We start from the raw sequence: 14,434 nt of genomic DNA on the forward strand, positions 1-14,434 counted from the left end.
CTTGGGAAATTGTGTTTTGTTTGCCCAAAGAAGTGGCTTCATCATCATCAAAAAAAAAAAAAAAAAAAAAAAAAAAAAAAAAAATCATCATCATCATCATCATCATCATCATCATCATCATCCTCATCATCATTACCACCGAGATTGGATCGGAAGAGGCGGTCGCGGAAAGTGTGCAGCAACGGGTGGCGAAGTGGAAGGAAGAGCTGAAGAAGCTTACAGAGATTGCAAAAACGGAGCAACATGCTGCCTATGCTGCAATATCTCATGGTTTACGTGGTAGGTGGACCTACCTATTGCGTACAGTACCTTTCCCTGCACAATGCCTTACCGACCTTGACAAGGTGATCACGGAGGAGCTTCTACCTGCTCTAGCGGGCCGTGATTCCTTCCTACCAGAAGAATTGAACCTTCTCCGCCTGCCCTGTCGACTGGGGGGGGGGGATGGCCCTGCCGTGTTTTCAGCAAATGGGTACGGCAGAGCTCCCTGCGTCGAGAGCTGTAACGGCCCTTCAGGTGGAGGAGATTGTACACCAGAATGATCAATACACCCATAACTCCACGGAGGATGTTCGCCAGGCAGCCCTAAGCGAGAAGACACGGCTAGCGCATGACCGTCGTCAGAGGGAGCAGAATGATTTCGTCACGATCAAAAGCAGTGCGTCCCCTGCCCTGGCTCGTCGGCTGGAGAGTTTATCCACGAAAGGCGTGTCAAGTTGGCTCGGGGTATTGCCTCTGGCAGACCATGGTCACCATCTGTCCAAGGGAGACTTCCGCGACGCTCTAGCTCTCCGCTATGGTTGGTCTCTCTTGGACACACCAGCGAGCTGTGTGTGTGGGGAGCCGTTCGACGCCACGCATGCGATGATTTGCCCCCGCGGAGGTTTCCCGACAATTCGCCACAATGAAGTAAGAGATATCGTGGCGGATCTTCTGACGGAGGTATGCTCAGATGTGGCAGTCGAGCCTGTACTTGCTCCGATCACAGGCGAGGTGTTTTTATCGGCATCGACAAACACCGCGAACGACGCCCGAGCTGATGTCCGAGCTCGTGGGTTCTGGACCCGGGCTCAGAATGCGTTCTTCGATGTCCGGATCTTGCACCCGGATGCAGCATCATACAAGAGCAAGCCTGTCAGTGATCTTCTGAAGCAACATGAGCGCCGCAAAAAGAGTGAGTATGCCGAGCGTATCAACAATGTCGACCGTGGTTCATTTACCCCTCTAGTCTTTACCACGGCGGGTTGTTGTGCTCCGGAGTGTACTGCATTCATTAAGCGGTTGTGTGCATTGCTGGCAACTGCCGATCGACCGTATGCCCAGCTAATGGCCTATGTGCGGTGTCGCTTGTCCTTCGCTTTGCTCAGGGCAGCCATAATGTGCATTCGCGGTGCACGATCGGCCTACCATCGTCCAGTTAATGCGATGAGGGAGTTGGCCATTGTGGAGAGCGGCTTCTAAGCATGTGATTGAGTGGTCTCTGCATGTTGATCGGGTAGCGGAGTTCCATCACTGACACAGTGTGCGGGTATTGCATTATGAATTGGTTGAGTAGATAGTTCCGGAATTAATTCCGTGTTCGATATTGTTTATTTTTTACATATTTTTATTTTATTTTATTCGTGTTCGATATTGAATTTTAATTTTAATTTATTTATTTTTTTACAAATATTGTTTTTATTCCATTTCACATTTTTCATTCGTGTTGGGTTTAACTACTCACTGTACTGATACATGGTGATGATTGTGCTTTGCTTTGCCCGTAAAAGAGGCCTTCCCGTCTATCATTACCACCTTCACCTGTCAAGCTCAACTCTCCTAGTACATGTAACAGATCACCTGGGTTTTCATCGTCACTGTACACTCCGCTTCCATACTCCTCTTCCCACTGTCATGCAACTTGTACTTTCATCATTACATCAGTCAGGAATTACATTGATAATTGTGGCAAGATATCGTTCAGAAAACTTTCAATTGTTGCTATGGTTGTGATATGAGTGCTCACATAGTTTATTTCATTACTGGTGAGTGCGTATTATGTGACCCTGTTTTATGCAAGCAAAAAGAAAATGTTGTAGCACTCACACTTTTCAAATAATACGCACTCACCAGTTTTGTCCATACTGCTACCATTCTCAGATACACTGCAAAGGGTCACACTACACGCGTTTTGCATAACCGCTAGCTGTGCTGTATTCTCACGCTTCTTTTCATATTACTCTAGCTATAAAACTGGTTGTCTTAGTGATTCTTACTATGTGACGATGTTCTACTGATGATAGTCACACGAAAACGTTCTAGAATTGTTTCATTTTAATTTTTTATACATGGTTATAAGTGCACAATTGATATTTTTCATTGCTATTCTGCTAAAGTTTTCAGTTTTCTAGTATGCTCAACAAAGTAACAAGTTAAGGCCGATTCACAATACAACTTTCTGCGACGCGACACGCGATTTGCGACAGTTGCGACAAGAAACTGCCTGTCCCGAGCTGTCGCAAGCTGTCGCAATGCACCTGTCGCAGAAGTTGAAGAAAATTCAACTTTTGCGACATGCGACACAAATGGAGTTTCCGTCGCGACCCTGGGTGCATGTGCATAGTATTACTTGTGCGCATGAGGTCGTCGCAAACATGAAGAATATTGCGAACCGTGTGTCGCTGCCGCAGCTCGTCGCATATGTCGCAAGTCGCATATCGCGTCGCAGAAAGTTGTATTGTGAATAGGCCTTTAGTTTCAAATTCCAAATAATTTCTCGATCGACGCATTCTCTGAGTATACTCAAATGTGGCCGGTTCTCCACGGGACCGAAGTGGATCGACAGCGACATGTCTCACCTTGACGAAGAATCAGATCATACTCGTCTCAGCAACATATGAGCGACTTCAAGCACCTAAAAATATATCGATATATTGGTCCTTCATCCTCAAAAAGTTAAATATTACTTTACTCTCATCATCAGTGGATAATTAGATGACGTAGAGTTAAATTTTATTTTACTCTCATCATCAGTGGATAATTAGATGACGTAGAGGAGTTTCCAGGGATCTTTTGTACGTCGTTTTCGAGCAGTGAAATGTTCCGGAGTACGGAACTTGTGTGTTTGCCGTCATTGCCAAGGTTACGATTGCAAACACGCCACATTCACGCGCTAGGCCTTGTTATTTTGAACATTTGTATCAAAATTAAAACTTCCCGCGGAGAATCGATGTTTCTCGTACCAAATTTGGATGCGAAACATTTTTCTGCACCCGATGACGCAAAATCTCCATACGAAACATGATGGTGATAATCAGAAGTCTGTGTTTCACCGTCATTTGTCGTGCACGATATGCACGACAATTTCGGGTGCTTGAAGCTGTGTGTATTCGTCTGTATAAGCCAGTTCTGTGTAGGCAAAAGAAGCATGTAGTAGCACTAAAGTTATTATTCGTAAGTTCACACATTGCTTATTTTTGTTTTAACGTATATAGCTCATTACTATGATCTCAAGTCGTTGTTCACGCTCCTTTTTTTGAGCCCTTTTTGTATAATTGTATCATTCCAATAATCATTTTTCCTCTGCTACACACTATTATTCTTTAGTCACGAAAATCCACTGAAGAGAGTGACAAGAAAATCGATTTTGATTAAACCTCTTTTAGACTTCTTTGCTGTACGGCATGACCGTGGAACTAATATTATTCATTGCAATCATTAAATTATTGTCTCCTCGTCGCTTAATTATAATAATGATTATAATAATTATTAGGGCTGAAACGACTATACCGAATAATCGAGTACTCGTTTAGATTACCGATTACGATTATTTTGCGTTTTCTAAATTTGTGTCCAGAAGGTACTGTAAACCCTCGTTTTGTGAAGTTTGAATCAGTTTCCGCTGGGAGTATGCAGTTGCCAGGAATATGGTTCATGTTCTGAGGTTAAATTGACTTCAAAACTGCCATGTTTCGGAGCTACCCTTTCACTAATGCAGATTTGTTGGTATTATGAAGGCATAGTTTGTGGAAACAGAGTAATGTTTGCACAGAATTATGACTCTGATTATAATCGAGTACTCGATCGTTAAGCTAAAGAGTAATCGATACGTGAAAATCCACGATCGTTTCAGCCCTAATAATTATTAATTATACAAAAGAGAAAGACCAAGGAACTACAAGTTACGCTATACTGTCCACTAACACCACCGGTTACTAAACAATCAGCTCATGCGATAACATTGCACGACACTGACCGACGGCACTGACGTTCTACAACTAACTGGCTAACAGCTCTAGCACCATTACCAGCAATTATATGACATCCCACAGAGTCCGAAATTCCGTAAAATATTTGCGCATTTACTGCAGAGAGTGATCTTGGAAGGAAGAAAATTGCTCTGAACTATGGCCATGATCGAAATGTAAGGCATCAAACCAGTGAACCACGCCAACAAGACAAACAGTTACACAACGAAAAAAACGAAAGTGAAAAACATTGAACAACCGATGCGATCTCAACTCCTAAGAATCATGATTTTCTTCTCCACTGAAAAGTATCTGTTACCTTGGTGATCTTGAGGAAATAGCAAGAATTGACCTTCTTCATGGTCATTTCTGAAGCTTCCTCCAAATATTGTCAGCCAACAAACCACAGCATTGTCACCTGGCTAGTCTGATCTCTGTCCTCAAGAAGGACCAGTTCCAAAAGATTGCAGGTCCAGTGCGCTTTCTAGCTTCAAAGATCTGGGAAATCGCCTCATTCTGCACATTTCAAGCAGCTTCTCAATTGTTTCTGGCTTGACATTGAACAGCAAGAAGATGAAAAGCACTTCTTTCTCAGTTTTTTCGAGTAAACTACCTCTCCAACCGCGTGGCTTTCTCTGAAGGCCATTTTGTAGGGGCTTTCCCATGGCCATGTGCTGGATGCATGCCATGTCGATGTACTGACATGACATGATGCATGCTGTCATGTACTATAATGTACTACGAGGACGTAGACTACTCAGTGACTACAGTCAGTACTCTGTACGAGTCATAGACTATAGTGACTGAGTCAGGGAGTCGAATTTTATGACTGCCTGTTGACAAATAGCAACTTGTTTGGTGTAAATTTCGTTTAGAGTGGCTGACAGCTTTGCCAGCTTGATACTTGGTTTCATTCTGCAGCTCACTGGTTTGAGAATACAGTGTTTTTTGCAGCTTCTTCAACGGATATTGTGCACCATCATCAAGGTGGTTACCTATTTGTGATGCAGCTTCAACTAAAAGTACAACAACAAAAGCAACAGCCTACATTCAACAGCCACAGCCCATGACAACCAGAACAACAACAACAACAACAACAACGACTACAACAACAACAACAACAATAACACCAATTCTCGTTCCTCATATACTGGCACACACAGAGACATAGACAGCAATAGCGGCAACACACAAATTAAAGGGTAGTTGGCCGCAGCCAGATGTGACACTTGCGCAGCTAGTGGGGAAGCACTAGCCATCGGTATTCGGTATGAAAAGATAGAATCTTGCGGCCTACGTATATTGAATGCCTTGAAAAACGCATCAACATGTTGAAGGTATGACCAGCATCAGCCAAGGACTGATAGTCAAAGCAAATACCAAAATACACTGCTATAATATTAAAACACACGATCCTTGAAGGGTGGTGGCGTTCCTACGTATGCGGAAAACTCGGCCTTTAGCCGAGTTTGACGCGAACAGTGAAATATATAAGTAATAATAAACAGAACTACAAGGACACATTATGTCACCATAATGTCGGCTGCGCAACCAGTCACTCATCTGACATAAGAATTTTTGAAGCAGCTAGTTGTCTGGAAACTGGGCATGCTTCCAGTTTGTGTCGGTACTTTCAAACTCTGGTTGCTGCAGGTGAAAAGAGATTCTCGCAAACATATTAAAATGCACGGTTGCAGGCAGCGGTGTACAAGAATAAAAAGAAACGGAAAGAAATAACAAGGGTGCTTCAACGTTGACTGGGCTCGATCACTGAACACTAGACAAGAATGTTTGCAAAACAAAGGTAGAAGAACTGGTCAGCCTCAAATGCTACCTCAAGGACACGCAGCGTATCCAAAAAGTAAAGAAAAAATGGAAAATGGTGAGCTGGAGGCGACTGTTGCCGACATCACTGAGCAGTGCAAATGGTATGGGCAGACAAAAACCAATAGGAGAAGACCTACACAGTACTGAAGGAGATGTCAAGCATGAATGCCAAACCTACAAGTGAACCTGAAGGAGAGGAGGATGTGGGTGATGCCATCTTGGCTACCCTGGCCAAAGATTTCTCTGAGCTACGGCAGCACATACCTGCACAGGAAAACCAGCAGAAGCATAACGGAGAGCCTCATCATATCGTTGGGAAACGGCAACAGCAGCGCAACATGAAGAAATAGAAAATGTGTGCTGAAGCTGCATTCTCGTTTACAAGAATGTTTGGGTCTCACTGCTAAATTACCTCGTACGCATGGCCTGTGTAATTGCTTTAGCCTTTTCTCTGCTCTTTCCGGTTGCACAGATGTTTGTACAAGTGCTTTCACTTACTCCCACCCACTCTCACCTCTCTTTCCGGGTATATACGGATATCATTGCTTTTTCTTCTATCTTTCACACTAGTAATGTACTGCGTCCGGACTTCGCTAAAGCTTAGATAAATATTGATACCTAAATCTATAACTTGCACTGCTTCCAGGAATACAATGCTGGTGATGCTATGCTTTACCTCCATTAGCCGTCTGTGCCATTGTGCAGATTTGTATTCAGACAAATTAGTTTCATGCTACAATGCTTTCGTTGTGCTCTGCGGTAAGCTCATGATTAATCAATGCCCTTTTCTGTGGAAGAGACAAACTGCCGGGCAGCACGATCCCATCCTGTCATAGATCCAGAGGAGTACTGCAGGAACGTACATGGACTACGGCGAATCATAGGCTTGAAGGTAATCAGGTAGTGAGCCCGTGGGCCTTGTCCATGTACGTTCATGCAAGCATCCCAACCTGGAGGAAAGAACTTCACAGGGAAATTCTTCGGTCCCAACCCCCTTTGTCCAGTTTCTGATTCGAAAGTCAGAAATAGACTATTTCATTTCAAGGAGGAAAACTTCCTTCTGCCAGCGGAGAGGGCTCGACACAATAATGTGGAGCACTATTATACGTAAAACTCCATTGTGCCTTTTGTGACTATTTCACTTCTATTTTTCACTGCACAGCAGTGCAAGCTCCATCAGCAGCCTCAAACATTCGTCATCTGAGAAAGGGCCCAACATTCCCCGAACCATCAAAATATCTACAGCAAACAAAAGGGAGATGCAAGAATACATTCAATAAATTCACCCAAAATGAAATGAAATCACCTGATAGATCGTCACTGATATCTGATATCTTCATACTCCCAAGTTCATAGAGAATAAAGTCTCTCCATTTCACAAGGTACTGCACGCTGCCACCCTAAAGCAACAAAATTCACAGTGCAACGAACAGCTCAATTGTGTCGACCTCGCGACCTGATTTATTACAATAAAATAAACGTACCTTCTTTCCCACTGTCGATCCGGTAAGAAGCAGCGAAAACTTCAGGCCCCTAAGACTGCTTGAATTTTCTCCACAGCGGACTGCTGCTGAAAACATCAGCTTGGCGTAAAAACCAGGCTCATTCTGTCTATGAGATACCTAGCGTAAATGAGAGCCTTCTCGTCGCCAGCCACAACAACAACAACAAAAAAAATCACCTCCACCGAAAAAGACAGTCATGCAGATCAGAGAGCTTGTTGTGTACAGCGTGAGTTCAAAAAAATCCTTTTTCATTGAGATCACAAAAAAAACTTCACACTCGATCGCGCGAGCTCAGCACCAGCAGTGACGTTTGGGTGGAAATATTTTATTCGAAAGACTTTTGTCAGGCGCGATGTCGCTGATTGCTGGTGATGACATCTTGGATGCACACTCCAACAACCTCATAGCCAGCAATCGCATGTCATCACGTACATTCAAAATCAACATAATTTTGCTATAAATCGACCTTTTTTCAGCATCACTTTTCAACGAGGACGAAGCAAAGTCGGCCAAACGAAGCCCAGAGGAAGTAAATCACCCCCTCCACTTCACCATCACGATACTGACATAGATACGAGACGAAACAACTAAAAAATGCACAAGAAAACTGTACGGCCATCTTCGCGCTGACTTTGGTCTGAGGATTTCTATCACGATCAAAATTGTACGAGGAGCACTCAAAATAAGCTACCTGAGACGTACCTTTATCAAGGCACAAAAGTCGACTCTCCACTTTCAAACCAGGGACCAGACATACCAGTGGTCCTTTTCAGCTGCTCCACGAGCGCAGGAAATGTTCACCGAGGGGCGCAGAGCAGCCTCCATTTCAGAAAAAGAGCTAAAATACGGGTGAGACTGCATGCCTGAGTACCTGATTGAATGCAGGAGTACATGCCGAAAATAGTCAATATCAGCGTTTCTGCTCCAAACAGCAGCTTCCTTCGACTAGCTACAAAGTTTATACCAAAGGATACAACCATTTTCTTCATTTTTGGCAGATGGCTTTCTTGTGCTTGGCCCAGCACGCCAAAAATCACACCTCGGAGGAGTACAAAAATTACAACTCTCAGATGTCGTCGATTGCTGGCCATGTTCCAACTTGGAAGGTTCTAACATAACTTGGCTCTCCATCTGAGTACAATTATTAATTAATTATTATTATCCATTATTCTCATTTAAGTGTCTTACTGTCAGTTGTAGTACACCCAGTACTGTAAAGAGGATAGTTTTAGCAGCTAACAAATTTATCCATTTCTGAATCAGAACCAATTAGCGATGAAATATAATATTTTAGAGGTGCGAGTTTCAGGGTTAAAACAAATTAGATTACTGGTACCGTACTGGACATGCAAATTTTTAGCGAAGACATTCCTTTTGGAAAAAAATCAAAAATTAGCCGTTTTAGTTTAGTATTAGTTATAAGTTATATTGACAGTAGTCATTACAGAGTGAAATTGGACCGGTGTTTTCCCAACATCGGGCACATGTGCCGTTGGGTCCTTGGAGTCCTAAGGGTGCAGGTGCAAGAACTGGTGTGCCAATAAGTGGATTTGGAGAATGAAATTGGGTATTGCAAGCAAAGTGAAGTGAAAAAAGTAAATCAGTGAAACTTAGTGTGAGATCCAGCATCACCATTACCCCATCACAATCTTGTATCAACTTGGAAAGAGGAGTTATTAATTTATTACTTACATGTGCTGTTGAAAGTTGTCGTGCTCCCAGTACTCATAACTGAGCCGGATTGGGCGGGGGTTTCCCCAATATCAGGCACAGATGACGTTGGGTCCGCACCACCATCTGATAATAGGGCTACAGTGCTTGTTGCGGATTGGTTCAAAGCTAGGGCTAACATGCTTGTTGCGGATTGGTTCAACGTGCTTGTTGCGGATTGGTTCAAATCTGGGGCTAACGTGCTTGTTGCGGATTGGTTCAACGTGCTTGTTGCGGATTGGTTCAAAGTTGGGGCTAACATGCTTGTTGCGGATTGGTTCAAAGTTGGGGCTAACGTGCTTGTTGCGGATTGGTTCAAAACTGGGGCTAAAGTGATTTCTTCAAGCGTAGATGTGCCTATAAGTGAATTTAGGAAATGAAATTGTGCATTCCAAGTAAAGTGAAGTGAAAAAATCTGACAGTGCGGGCCAAACCATGGGCGTCAGAAATTAGCTTTAAAATGGTTATGGGTTTTCACCTATCGATTACTCGTTAGCTTAAACATGGATTAATCAATTTTAATAGTTAACAAATAGTGTCTGACATTGCAGGCAAACCATGGGCATCCAAACTAGGATTAAAATGACCGTGGGCTTTCAACTATCGATTACTCTTTAACTTAACGATGGATTAATCAATTTTAGTAGTTAACAAAAATAACAGTATCTGACGAATTGCAGGCAAAACAAGGGCATCCAAACTAGGATTAAAACGACCGTGGGCTTTCAACTATCGATTACTCTTTAGCTTAACGATGGATTAATCAATTTTAATAGTTAACAAAAATAAGGTTATCTGACGAATTGTAGGCAGAACAAGGGCGTCCAACTAGGGTTGAAGCGATCATGGGTTTTCACGTATTAATTTCCCTTTAGCTTAAGGCCATCATTTTCTATAGCTATGTTTCGCGTCGTCCGCACGCATACGTTTTGATTTTTTTCGGAAAAAATAAAAAATCTTACATGCACGGTGAGTGTACGATCGTGCAAGTCATCAGTGTGGACTGGTTGCATACGGCGAAGCTGAGATTCAGAAATGGCCTTTAGGCCAGCGTTGGTAAATCTTTTGTTCGGCATCTGGGAGCAATATTCTATGAGCTAACACCAGACAGCATTGATCGCCTCAAGCTGAGAGGATGCGTCATTCCGGAGGTCTTTGCACCGCTGCTGAAGTCTGAGTACAATAATACAGCGAAGCATAGGCACCAACGGTTGCCTCCTCTGTCCAAAGTGAATATTTACTCATGCTGATAACCCAGATGTTGTGCTTCGATGTACGATTTTCTTTCGAATGTACACCATGCACGAGCTATTGTGCTATGTACAGTGCATCCACCTCCGCAGATTTGATGAGCCTTTTTATTATTTTGCAACTATTTTTTTTCCACCTCTCGCATATGATTCTGGAAGTTGAACTGACGCGAAACATAGATATAAAAAATGATTGCCTAACGATGGATAAATCAATTTTAATACTTCCTCCGCGTCATCGAAATTGTCGCAGTTTGACTAGTGACTTGTTACTTGTTACTGACAACTCCATAAGCTAAGCCATTCAAATCATATTACACAGTATGATAGTCTGAAGACTAGAGTAACGTTCCAGAACAGTTGGACTGAGAGTTTTCATGCAGAGATGAAGTCCTCGTCGTCGCTGATGTCAATGGACGCAAAAATATCGTTCCGAAATATTTCAAAGAAGGTTGAAAGTTGGTCGCGCCTCATCTCAAACGCTTTGACTTTCTCCACAGGACAAGAGCTGCTATGCTTGTCGTCTGCTAGCTCTGGATGATTTCTACTTCACCACCAACGAAGCCTAGTAAGAATACACGATCGTTGCGAGGTCGGTTGATTACCGTCGGCGGAATCACCTCGATCTTGAAATGAACTTGTTTTAGCCGTGGCATGCCCATTTATTTTAGCTGTTTGGTCACAGCTCATGCAGCTCAGGTAAGTGTACTACTATCGCGTCCAGCGCGCCCTGGTATCAGCATCACTGGTATACCATGGTACGGCACCTGCGCGTGCATCACTAACACTACGTGTAGAGTCTACACGACTCTTGCAGGTACAATCATGTACTGAGTGTCTCAACCAGAGCGACAAATTTTATCGCTGTTGCAGGCATTTAGTTTGCTGACCCCTCGATGTTTCTCCAAGCGCTGCCACTTGTTCCACGAAGGGCATTCTCACCCCAGCTAAGGTAAAACAGTGATGAGGCTTGAGTGAATGGCCATAAGCACGAGAAATGTGCAGGCTGCAACGCCTGACTGATCTCCGCGAGTCGAAATTACCATCGCAGCGACATCAGCGAAGAAATTGCGTCTAGTTCAAAAATTCCAGCTTCCAATAATAGAAAATAGAACTTTACCGTCACCCTATACTGATGACTATCGCCTATATCCCATTCCCTGCCTCTGGTACGAGTGCTGGTGAGTAAATACCCCGTTTTTATATCAAAAGTCAAACTGCGACAATTTCGATGACGCGGAGGAAGTACTTAAAGGGGAAGTATACCCTAAAATATTCCGACAGGTCCTGAAACAGTCAAACTCAGGAAATAGCACTATTATTATCACTCAGGCTGCAATATTCAATGACATAATTAAAGACATATTCATAAATGACATATCTTCAATACCCATGAGCTACATTGTATATGATAATTATATCATTGTATCATCGTTCTAGCTCAATTTCTTTCCCCTGTCATAGTCCTGTTTATCATGTTCAGCATAAGCGAAGTTGTGGATCATGCTTGCATGGTTGACTCCAACGCGTACATGCAAGTAATAATAATAAATACCCTAAAATCAAAATTTCACCTGTTGTAGTCTTCGGGGTGCTGAGTCGAATGGTCTTGGTCCGAGGAAGCTGAGACGCTCCCTTCCTCCTTTATTTTCAATTGAACTTGCGCACTTCCACCGAAACTGGGTGACTGCGCCCTGCTAGATAGGGATTTGTATGGAAAAAGTCACTAAAAACGCCGTTTCGTTCTTATAAAAGCGCGGATGACCGCGATTGGTCCATATTTTGTAGTCTTTTGGCCGCTGAGTCGACTGGTTTTGGTCCGAAAAGGTTGCGATGCAGCATTCGGCCCTCGTTCCCAATCAAACACGGTTGAGTAAGCGGTCACTTGCTCATTTACAGCCTGTTTGGGCCCGTTTATGTCACTCGAGTTGAACCTTTGAACAAGGGAGTCGTAAAAGCCTCTTACGACTCCCTGCTTTGAACCTTTGAGTTGAATCTTGATGTGAAAATTGTACTCTGCAGGCACAGTGACCAGGCGACTGGTGTACACATGAGCACGTGACCGCTATTTCATATTCAGGAGAGACACCAGAATTGTTGTACCTGAGCTTCCAGTCGATAAATGCCCGCGCGAACGATATGCGAAGGCACAAACTCCAGAAAAAGAACGATACTTGCTTTGGGGTGGAATAGTGCGGAGCGCGATGAATTTGTTTGGTGCGGAAGAGAGCTCCGACAAAATCCAAGTCAACATTGCGCAGGAAGGGTCGCACCAATGTTCGAACACAGAAAACAGCGATTCTGACAGTCGGACTAAGACGAGCAAGTCACAAATATTGCAATGTGCGAAGCGACCATTTTATTGACGCGGAGGAAGTGCATGTTTAACATAAGGATTGGATGATTTATTGTTATACCCGAGCTTCCAGTCGATTTGTTTCACTACACCTTGCTTGTTTTGCCTGATTTTTTAATTTGATGGCATGAGAAATGGAGAAACCACACGCCTTTTGAGGCAAGGGTGGCAGGTCTGGTGGACATCGATTCACATGTTATCCCGAGTCTTATTTTTCAAGAGAGAATGCAAGGTATATTAAGCGCCTGTTGGTCTGGACTGGATCAAGCATGTCTAGTTGGTACACAGATGAGGAGCATGCTGACCACATTGTGGATCTGTATTTGGTAGCTTATCGCATGCCATGATGCTCCTAATAGAGAGACGTCTCTTTGAGCTACATTTGTGCCTTGCTTTGCCACCTGGCTGACGAAATGAGCGATAGCAGATACTACAGTCCCCACGCTGAGATTGGTCAGGGTGCTTTCTGGCGAGGCCCGACAAAATGGCAGATACCTGACAAGCAGAAAGAGCCTGAACGATCTCCTACCAGGCCAGATGTGCAATGCCGATGTGCTCAAGATCAGACAAAATCACATTCTTCCAGCGAAGCCGGGGAACATACGTAGGCCGAGGCGATGGTAAAAAGCAAAGCAAAAGCTGCTTGGGCACATGAAAATCGGCTAGTGTGACACATGGCCAAGCCACTCAACCCTCCGGTTCCGAAGCCGTTAGGATAATATCGATGGATCCCACAAAACAAAAACGCTCAAAGGTTATGCGTTCCTCCCATTGTTGTTTTCAGGAAACACGCAGGATACTATGTATGCATTTTTGGTGGACACACACATACACACAAACGTACGTGCGTGACACACCCACCCACACACAGACACACGCACACACACACAAACACAGTGAGTGCGTTTGATTACGCACTTGAATCGATTCATGAATGGAATCTCGCCGTTCGATTTCATGTTATGAGCCCTGGAATCGATTCAGAATCCATTCACCCTATTCACATGGGATGATGTGAATAGCGCGAATCGATTGATGAATGGATTTATGAATCGATTCGCGTGCCCAATCGAACACACTGAGTGAATCACTATACACCATAGCTAACCTCTACAGGTAGTCCCATCAGCAGTGTATCCAGGATTGCAAGTGCACGAATAACTTCCCAAAGTGTTGTTGCATTGTGCCAATGTACTATCACACATGGTGTTACACTCATCGATATCTATAAGAGGAATAGATTAACACACATGGTGTTACACTCATTGATATCTATAAGAGGAATAGATTAACACACATGGTGTTACACTCATTGATATCTATAAGAGGAATAGATTAACACACATGCTGTTACACTCATTGATATCTATAAGAGGAATAGATTAACACACATGCTGTTACACTCATTGATATCTATAAGGGGAATAGATTAACACACATGGGTCAATCAACCAGGTACAAGTATAAGTACTACTTTCTCAACTATTATTCCCATTCACATCAGGCAGGAGGAGTTCAGAATAAAATGTTTCAATGTATGTGAAGAATTGTGGCCTCAAA

The 14,434-nt window shown here is 43.4% G+C and overlaps 2 long non-coding RNA genes across 2 annotated transcripts in view; both read right to left on the reverse strand.

Moving 5' to 3' along the window:
* The window catches only part of LOC135812661 (uncharacterized), a 28,846-nt gene extending 14,746 nt beyond the window's left edge, over positions 1–14,100 (reverse strand). The window contains exons 1-2 of the long non-coding RNA XR_010552908.1: positions 13,983–14,100; positions 9,251–9,625 (exon numbers count right to left, since the gene is read on the reverse strand). This is a non-coding gene — a long non-coding RNA (uncharacterized LOC135812661). The remainder of the gene's footprint in view (positions 1–9,250; positions 9,626–13,982) is intronic.
* LOC135811956 (uncharacterized) lies at positions 5,491–7,721 on the reverse strand. Its single transcript, XR_010552729.1, has 2 exons — positions 7,538–7,721; positions 5,491–7,453 (listed from the first exon to the last, which is right to left on the reverse strand). It is a non-coding gene; the product is annotated as an uncharacterized LOC135811956 (long non-coding RNA).
* Positions 14,101–14,434: the final 334 nt, after the last annotated feature.

The sequence above is a fragment of the Sycon ciliatum genome, chromosome 3 (genome assembly GCF_964019385.1).
Source record: "Sycon ciliatum chromosome 3, ocSycCili1.1, whole genome shotgun sequence".
Classification (NCBI taxonomy): Eukaryota; Metazoa; Porifera; class Calcarea; order Leucosolenida; family Sycettidae; genus Sycon; species Sycon ciliatum.